Source organism: Macaca fascicularis, chromosome 2, assembly GCF_037993035.2.
Source record: "Macaca fascicularis isolate 582-1 chromosome 2, T2T-MFA8v1.1".
Classification (NCBI taxonomy): Eukaryota; Metazoa; Chordata; class Mammalia; order Primates; family Cercopithecidae; genus Macaca; species Macaca fascicularis.
This window is the reverse complement of record NC_088376.1, coordinates 179,015,460-179,023,858: the sequence shown is the minus strand read 5'-3', so window position 1 is coordinate 179,023,858 and position 8,399 is coordinate 179,015,460.

Genomic DNA, 8,399 nt, shown 5'->3' with positions numbered 1-8,399 from the left:
ATTGAAACCCTAAACAGACCAATAACAAGTTCTGAAATTGAATCTGTAGTAGAAAAACCACCAACCAAAAAAGCCTTAGACTAGGTGGATCCACAGCCAAATTCTACCAGATGTAGAAAGAAGAGCCGCTACCAATTCTATGGAAACTATTATAAAAACTCAAGGAAAAGGGACTTCTCTCTAACTCATTCTATGAAAAGAGTATCATCCTGATACCAAAACCTAGCAAAGACACAATTAACAAAACCAAACAATAACAACAACAACAACAACAACAACAACAACAAAAACACTATAGATGAATATCTCTAAAGACCAAAGACAGAAAAATTCTCAACAAAGTATTAAAAAACTGTATCAGGCAGCACATCAAAAATTTAATTTGCCATGATTAAGTAGGCTTTATTCTTGGGATGCAAAGTTGGTTCAACATATACAAATCAATAAATGTGATTCATCAAATAAATACTTTTTTAAAAAAAATCATCTCAATAGACACAGAAAAAGTATTTGATAAAATCTAACATCCTTTTATGACAAAAGTCCTCAAAAAACTAGGTGTCAAACGAACATACCTTGAAATAATAAGAGTAATCTATGACAAACCCACAGCCAGCATTATACTGAATGTGCAAATGCTGGAAGCATTCCTGCTAAGAACTGAAACAAGGCAAGGATGTCCGTTTACAGTTCTCACCATTTATCACTCACCATTTACCGCTGTCATCCAATATAGTACTAGAGAAGTCCTAGCCAGAGAAATCAGCCAAGAGAAAGAGATAAAAGGCATTCAAATAGGAAAAAGGGAAGTCAAATTATCTCCTTCTGCTGACAATATGATTCTATACTTAGAAATTACTGACAATCTCATCAAAAGCCTCCATAAATAACTTCAGTAAAACTAAAGGATACAAAATCAATGGACAAAAATCAGCAACACTTCTATATAGGAATAACAATCAACCCAAGAACCAGATCAAGAGTAGAATTCCATTTACAATAGCCACACACAAACACTAAAATACCTAGGAATGCACATAACCAAGGAGGCGAAAGGTCTCTTCAGGGAGAACTTGAAAACACTGCTGAAAGAAATAATAGATGGCACAAATGAATGGAAAAATATTCCATGCTCATGGATTAGAAGAACAGATATCTTTAAAATGTCTATACTGCCCAATGCAATTTGCACAAAATTAAAAAAAATTCTAAAATTCATATGAAACAAAATGAAAAAACGAAACAAACAAACAAAAAAACTGAATGGACAAAGCAGTCCTGAGCAAAAAGAACAAGTCCAGAGGCATCACATTGCCCCTAATCAAAGTATACTAGAGGGATACCAAACTAGCATGACACTGGTAGAAAAATAGACACATAGACCTATGGAACCGAATAAAGATCTCAGAAATAAATCTACACACCTACAACCAATGGATCTTTGACAAAGTCAACAAAAGCAAGCAATGGAAAAGAGATCCCTATTCAATAAATGGTGCTGGGAAAACCGGCTAACCATATGCAGAAGAATGAAACTGGATACCTACTTCTCACTATATTCAAAATTATCTCAAGATAGATTAAATACTTAAATATAAGGCCTCAAACTATTAAAAATCCTAGAACAAAACCTAGGAAATATTTTTCTGAACATTGGCCTCAACAAATATAATACAGTGAAGTCCCCCAAAGCAATTGCAATGAAAAGAAAAATGTACACTTGGGACCGAATTAAACTAAAGAGCTTCTTAACAGCAAAAGAATCAATCAGCAGGGCATACTGACAACTTACAGAATGGGAGAAACTGAAAATTGTGCAACCAACACAGGACTAATTATCTAGAATCTGTAAGAAATGTGAACAATTGAACAAGCAAAAACCAAATAACTCAATTAAAAAGCAAGCAAAGGACATGAGCAGAGTCTTCTCAAAAAAAAAAAAAAAAGATATACAAGTGACTAACAAACATGAAAATGTGCCCAACGTCACTAATCATCAGAGAAGTGTGACACAAAATCACAATGAGATACCATCTCACACCAATCAGAATGGCTGTTATTAAACTCAAAAATAACAGAAATTGGCTAGGCTACAGAGAAAGTGAATGCTTAGTCACTGTTGGTGGGAAAGTTTATTAGTTCAGTCCCTGTGGAAGGCAGTTTAGAAGTTTTTCAAAGGACTAAAAATAGAACTACCATTTGACTCAGGAATCCCATTACTAGGTATGTATCAAAAGAAAAGTAATCATTCTCCCAATAAGTTACCTACTCTCATATGTTTATTGCAGCGCTATTCACAATAGCAAAGGCATGGGAGCAACCTAGGTGCCCATTAAGAGTTATCTGGATAAAGAAAATTTCATACATATACACAATGGAGTACTATGTAGCCATGAAAAATAATGAAATCATGTCCTGGAAACCGTTACCCTAAATGAATCAATGAAGACACAGAAAATCAAATATCACATGTTCTTTCTTATGAGAGGGAGCTAAACCCTGGATAGATATGTATATTGAAATGGCATCAATAGATACTGGGAACTTCAAAAGTAGGGAGGGAGGGAGGGAGGGAGGAAGGCAATGGCTGAAAAACTCTATTGGGTAGTAGGTTCATCAGTAGAAGCCAAAATCTCAGTATCACAAAGAGTTACAAACCTGTACATGTACCCTCAAATCTAAAATTAAAATTTCAAAAGATAATTCTTGATAAAATGTTTAACTATAGTCTAATAAATATTTAGCATGTAAATATCCTCAGATCAAAACTTTTCTTTCAATAGGGTTTATGTGGTCTGTTACAGTAAATAAGTTTTAAAATCTTATCTTCACAGATATATTATTTTCTTTATAATTTTATCTTTTAGAGCTATGATTATAGAGATCTTCAACATTGAAAACATATGAGTTTCTAATTTTCTATAATTTCATTTTGTTTTGTATTAAATTTTTTTAATTCACTAAGAATTAGTATCCTTGGACATTACATCTTTTGAATCAAATTTTCACTCAGGCATAGACAATTATGTAAAACAGATTAAGATAAAAATCAACAAACCAATAAACAAATCACATTCCACCAGAGCACATGAGTTATGACTTCATGTCCTGCTGATGCAGAAGATACCAAAGGATATTGGAGGAGGCTGGTGTCTGGAAGGATCTCTATGATTAAGCGTAATTGTTTCTCTCTGAATTATAAACATTATTTAAATAACTCTTTTTCTTTCTTCAAGGTTGATAATCATAATTTATCTGGGTTATGTCTGTGCTTTATCCTTTTCATTAATTGTATCTGATACATGGTGATCTCTTTGTTATTTCAAACAAAACCCTTTCCTTAGTTTTGTCTCTTTTTTTTTTGACAGAATGTTATGTTTGATTAATTGTATTATTTTGTTCAGATATAATAATTAGCCAAAAATGGTACTCTTCAGATTCTGTTCACCATGGGCTTTGGGGGTCAAGCTGACCTGCTTTTAAATCAGCCCTTTAGTAACTGAACTGCCTTAAACAAATCACTTAACATCTCACAATATTAATATCTACATATACTTCAATTCACATCTCATAGAGTTGTGGTAAAAGTAGTTTGTATTTAAATTTAGTTTATAAATATATTTGATTGTTTACAATAGTACCTGGTATATTCGATTCAGTTGATAAATGGCAGTTAATATATTTTTGGGTTTCCTTTATGCCCCAGTATATTTCTTCAGAATATTTCCCCACATTGTTTTTTTACCCATATTTTGCATGCATGTGGGGTTTGAGTTCATATTTTAGGCTCTGCTAAATGTCTTCTTTGCAGAAAGAATGTTGCTGACCATCCCACCAAATGAGGGCCCCCTCCTGTTTTTACCTTACTCTTTCAATTTCTCATTTGATAGCATATCATAATTTGTAGTCATTTTGTGTATTCTCAAATGCTTTCAAATGCATTTTCACCAAGAATGAAGGCATTATGATAACAGGAATGTTTTCAATTACTCTTTTTCCTCCCTCCCTACCTTCCTTTCCCTCTCTTTCTTTGCATTAGCTAATATAATGACAAGAGCATAGCAGCTGTTTAACAACTAGGCAATTTATTTCATCAGTAATTTTTCCATTTATTTCAAAACTTTCTTATTCTGCTGCACAGTAAATTTTGTTTTTGTTAATTCCTAACACTTTCACTACTCTAAAGATCTATTTTTTTACCTTATTTTCACAACTCTTATTTCAGTCTCTGACTTTCGCAGGGCCTCTTTCATCACTCTCGTTTCCTTAAAAGGTTAAGATGATGTCAAAAGTATACCCTTTGATCCTGGGGATGTAATATATTTTTATCATTTCTCTTCCTATAGGTTTTATGTAGTATAATTATTATCTATTTTATTTATAAAACTTTTTCATAGGTTATATGCTGCCTTTTGTAGTTATTTTCTAACTTTTAAGTGAAATCAAATGTCTCCAGGTCTGAACAAATGGCATGCTTGCAGGGCTAAACTCTTTCTGTGTCCCCTCACTGCTTATCTGAATGATGTTGAAGCCCTCCCGTGACCTTAACCACAGAGGTATATATCATCCATCCATCCATCCATCCATCCATCCATCCATCCATCCATCCTTCCATCCACAGTTTAATCTTTCACGGGCTAAAGGAGTCTAGGAATATAACTAGCATCAAACACATTCAGTAAAGCACATTCTCTTTGCCTAATTTTCTCTCTTGTTGTCCCAAGATCTTTCCAAACCTAGCATAACAAATATTAAAATTTTATATTCTATGTATTGTCGTTTAAACGGAAGTATTTTTTCCTATAAGAATCTTGACAAACTCAGAGATTATATTTCTGCTGATGATAGTATAAAACAAAGCCAAAAGTTAAGAACAAACATAAAGCCTTACAAAGTTGACAAATACATCTCAGTTTTTTTTTTTTTTTTTTTTTTCCAGATTTGTGACTATTTCAGGGGATCTGAGCTTCCTTTAGGTGCTGTATGTACACCATGTAATCCCCTCTGACTCAATCGCCCTTTTGCTTGCACAGTCCTCAGTCTTGGATACTTACTTGTATGAACTACATAAAAGGAATCACCAGCTCTCCAATTCCTATCTGGGTTTCCAGTGGAGAGCCAAGGAAAAGTTAAGTGATAGAAGAGTGAAACTGAAGAATTTTATTTTCCTGAGCCCTCCCTACTGTGTCACCTTGGCTCTTTCAATCTGTATCAGTGGGCCTCAACAATGGATTGTATTAGTCCGTTCTCATGCTGCTAATAAAGACATACCTAAGGCTGTGTAATTTATAAAAGAAAGAGGTTTAATGGACTCACAGGTCTATGTGGCTGGGGAGGCCTCAGCATCATAGTCGAGAGCAAAGGGGAAACAAAGGTTCGTCTTACATGGTGACAGGCAAGAGAGCTCGTGCAGGGGAACTCCCATTTATAAAATCATCAGATCTCGTGAGACGTATTCACTTCCAGGAGAACACTATGGGGAAAGCTACCCCCGTAATTCTGTTATCTCCACATGTCCCCATTCTTGACATGTGGGAATTATTACAATTCAAGGTGAGATTTGGGTGGAGACACAGTCAAATCATGTCAGGGCCATCTTCTGAAATCTGGTTAACAGCCTCTTTCCTTTGCTTGTTCAGACTACAGCTCATCCTGCGACTTCTGAATTCTCACTGTTTTAGTGGAGTGATTATTTTATGCATATGGTACTTGCTTAAGTTACTATAATATGCTACTGAACACCAGCTGGTAAAAATTGGGATATGGCCTGTAACCAGGGTAGAGAGGAGTACTTGCACTTCCAACTCCCCCACTCAGATACATCCTCCAATTTGGCACTTTTAGCCTGGCAAACAACTCTGAATCTCACCCATCCTCCATCCAATCTGCAGCTAAGGATGTTCATCAAACAACTTACTATATCTTATCCTTAGCCAGAGTGGCTCTTTGCAGGCCGGCTGTCTGTTGCCAAGAACTTTACTAATTCACCACGTTGTTGTACACACAATACTGAGAAGCTGAAGAATTTACACTTGATGGAGGGACATAGTTAGCTTAGAGATACTTGATTAGGTATCTCCTTCTTATCTATTTCTAAACTATCACCTGACAGGTACAACCCTGCTCCAGACCTGTAATGAGGGCAAGGGCTTTTCTAAGGAGATTTTGGTGTGTCTGTATCTATAATTGGCAGAAGAATGTTCCTATGACCTCCACTCCAACCCCTTTCTGAGGTTATCATGGTGAAATGTCCACATAAAGTATATATTTTATGGGATAGAAAATTTTAAACTTTACTTTTTATATGTGACTAAAAAAATTGTTACCTTGGTTTTCTGTTTAACATGGCCTCTACTTTAGGTAAGTGTCCATGTCTAGTCAATTTTCTTAGTTATTTTACAAGCCAATTTGGGAGAAATTTAAATTTTCTCATTTAGCTGAGGTTTAGTTTCTGATTTAGGATCTTTCCTACAGAGACTTGTTTGTGCTATGACAGGAAAAAAATATTCAGGGACAATCCCTGATGCTTGCAGGTGCTATTGTTTTGGATGAACATACTTTTTCTTCTATTTTTCTAAAAAAGTTGCTTCTTAAGGATAAAATATCTCCTAGAGTAGGATTGCTTGTATTTTCTGTGCTACAAATTACACACTAGACCTCACTGTGCTAGGTTAGAATACTCCAACTTTGATTTAGAATAGCACTTACGGATTCCTGAATTATTTCAAACTCTTATTGAGAAGCCAGTGTAAAGACCAGCTACTCATAGTTATGACTCATTTGTTGCAACTTCCATTTCCTGCAGTATCAGAATGATGATCTTTCATTGAAGCAAAAGTGGCTTCTATTAGAGGATGCAGAGTTTCCCATAAAATACCTTCATCACTAACCTACATACCATCAAAAGGTTTGCCAACAAATTTTAGAGGTTTCCAAGGGATTTTCTATTAATATTTCACATAACACTGAAATGCTTTTACAAAGATGAGAATTATGTGTTTGCAATTGAAAAATTATTTCAATATGATGCCATTTGTACGTCTGGAAGAAATTCTTGCATGCAGCATTGAGTTTCACCATGTTCTAATTTTCATACTAGAGAAGCTTCTTTGCTATTTTTTCCCCTTTGGAATATTCAGTGAGTCCCTGAGATGGGGATTTTGAGTGCTATTTTTCTTCTGTCATCTTTTCTGAACGTTCTTGAGCTTGACTGGAGAAATAAGAAGAGATTAGGAAGGAGAAGAGAAGTCAGATAATTTTCTAGACAAACAGTAGTAACAAACACTTACAAAGACCCCAAAAGTAAATGTTCATGTTAGATAACATGTGCTTTGGTGTGTTCACAGAAACATAATGAAATATTTCAATAACAACTGTATATAGAATTTAAGAAACTGGTAATGATCAACTAGTTTACTATTCATGTAAAAGCCATTTGCAATATTATAGAATGCTATATATATTTTTTCTAGATTTATTATTTATAAAGTTATACAATTAAAACTTTACTAGCTCTAACATTTATACATGTAGGTAGAAAAGCAATCCCTTCAATCTCAGTTGTATTTTTCTAAAATTGTAAATGTTTCTTTTTATAATAATAAGACTTTACAGAATATGCTAGTCAAAGTAATGAAAAAATGTTATTTCATATATTTGTAGGTAAAAATGTAGTGTGGACTAACATAACAGAGAGGCCAGATTAACGTCTAATATTTGAAAGGCATGTATTGACATATTAGGCAAGCAATGTGTGCACAATTTCCCTCATTCAATATCATACAAAAACTTAAATTTACCATGTAAAAGGATGTAGCTTTTCCAGGGTAACTGTACTTTTGAAATCTTGTTATTAAATGCTAAAGGGGATTATCTCTTTTTTTTTTTTTTTTTTTTTTTTGAGACGGAGTCTCGCTCTGTCGCCCAGGCTGGAGTGCAGTGGCCGGGTCTCAGCTCACTGCAAGCTCCGCCTCCCGGGTTCACGCCATTCTCCTGCCTCAGCCTCCCGAGTAGCTGGGACTACAGGCGCCCGCCACCTCGCCCGGCTAGTTTTTTGTATTTTTAGTAGAGACGGGGTTTCCCCATGTTAGCCAGGATGGTCTCGATCTCCTGACCTTGTGATCCGCCCGTCTCGGCCTCCCAAAGTGCTGGGATTACAGGCTTGAGCCACCGCGCCCGGCCAAGGGGATTATCTCTTTATAAAGCTCTGATCACTGTTTGAGAACAAATATTTTACCAAAAGAATATCTAAAATATTATTTTATTAAATGTTTTGTAATAATCAGGTAATTTATTTCAATTCCTCAACCTTTTCCATTTATCAACCTCCTCTCCACTGTTCTCTATCACTAGACTCATAGTGAGATGAAATGATGAAAGATATATTATTCCTCCAAGTG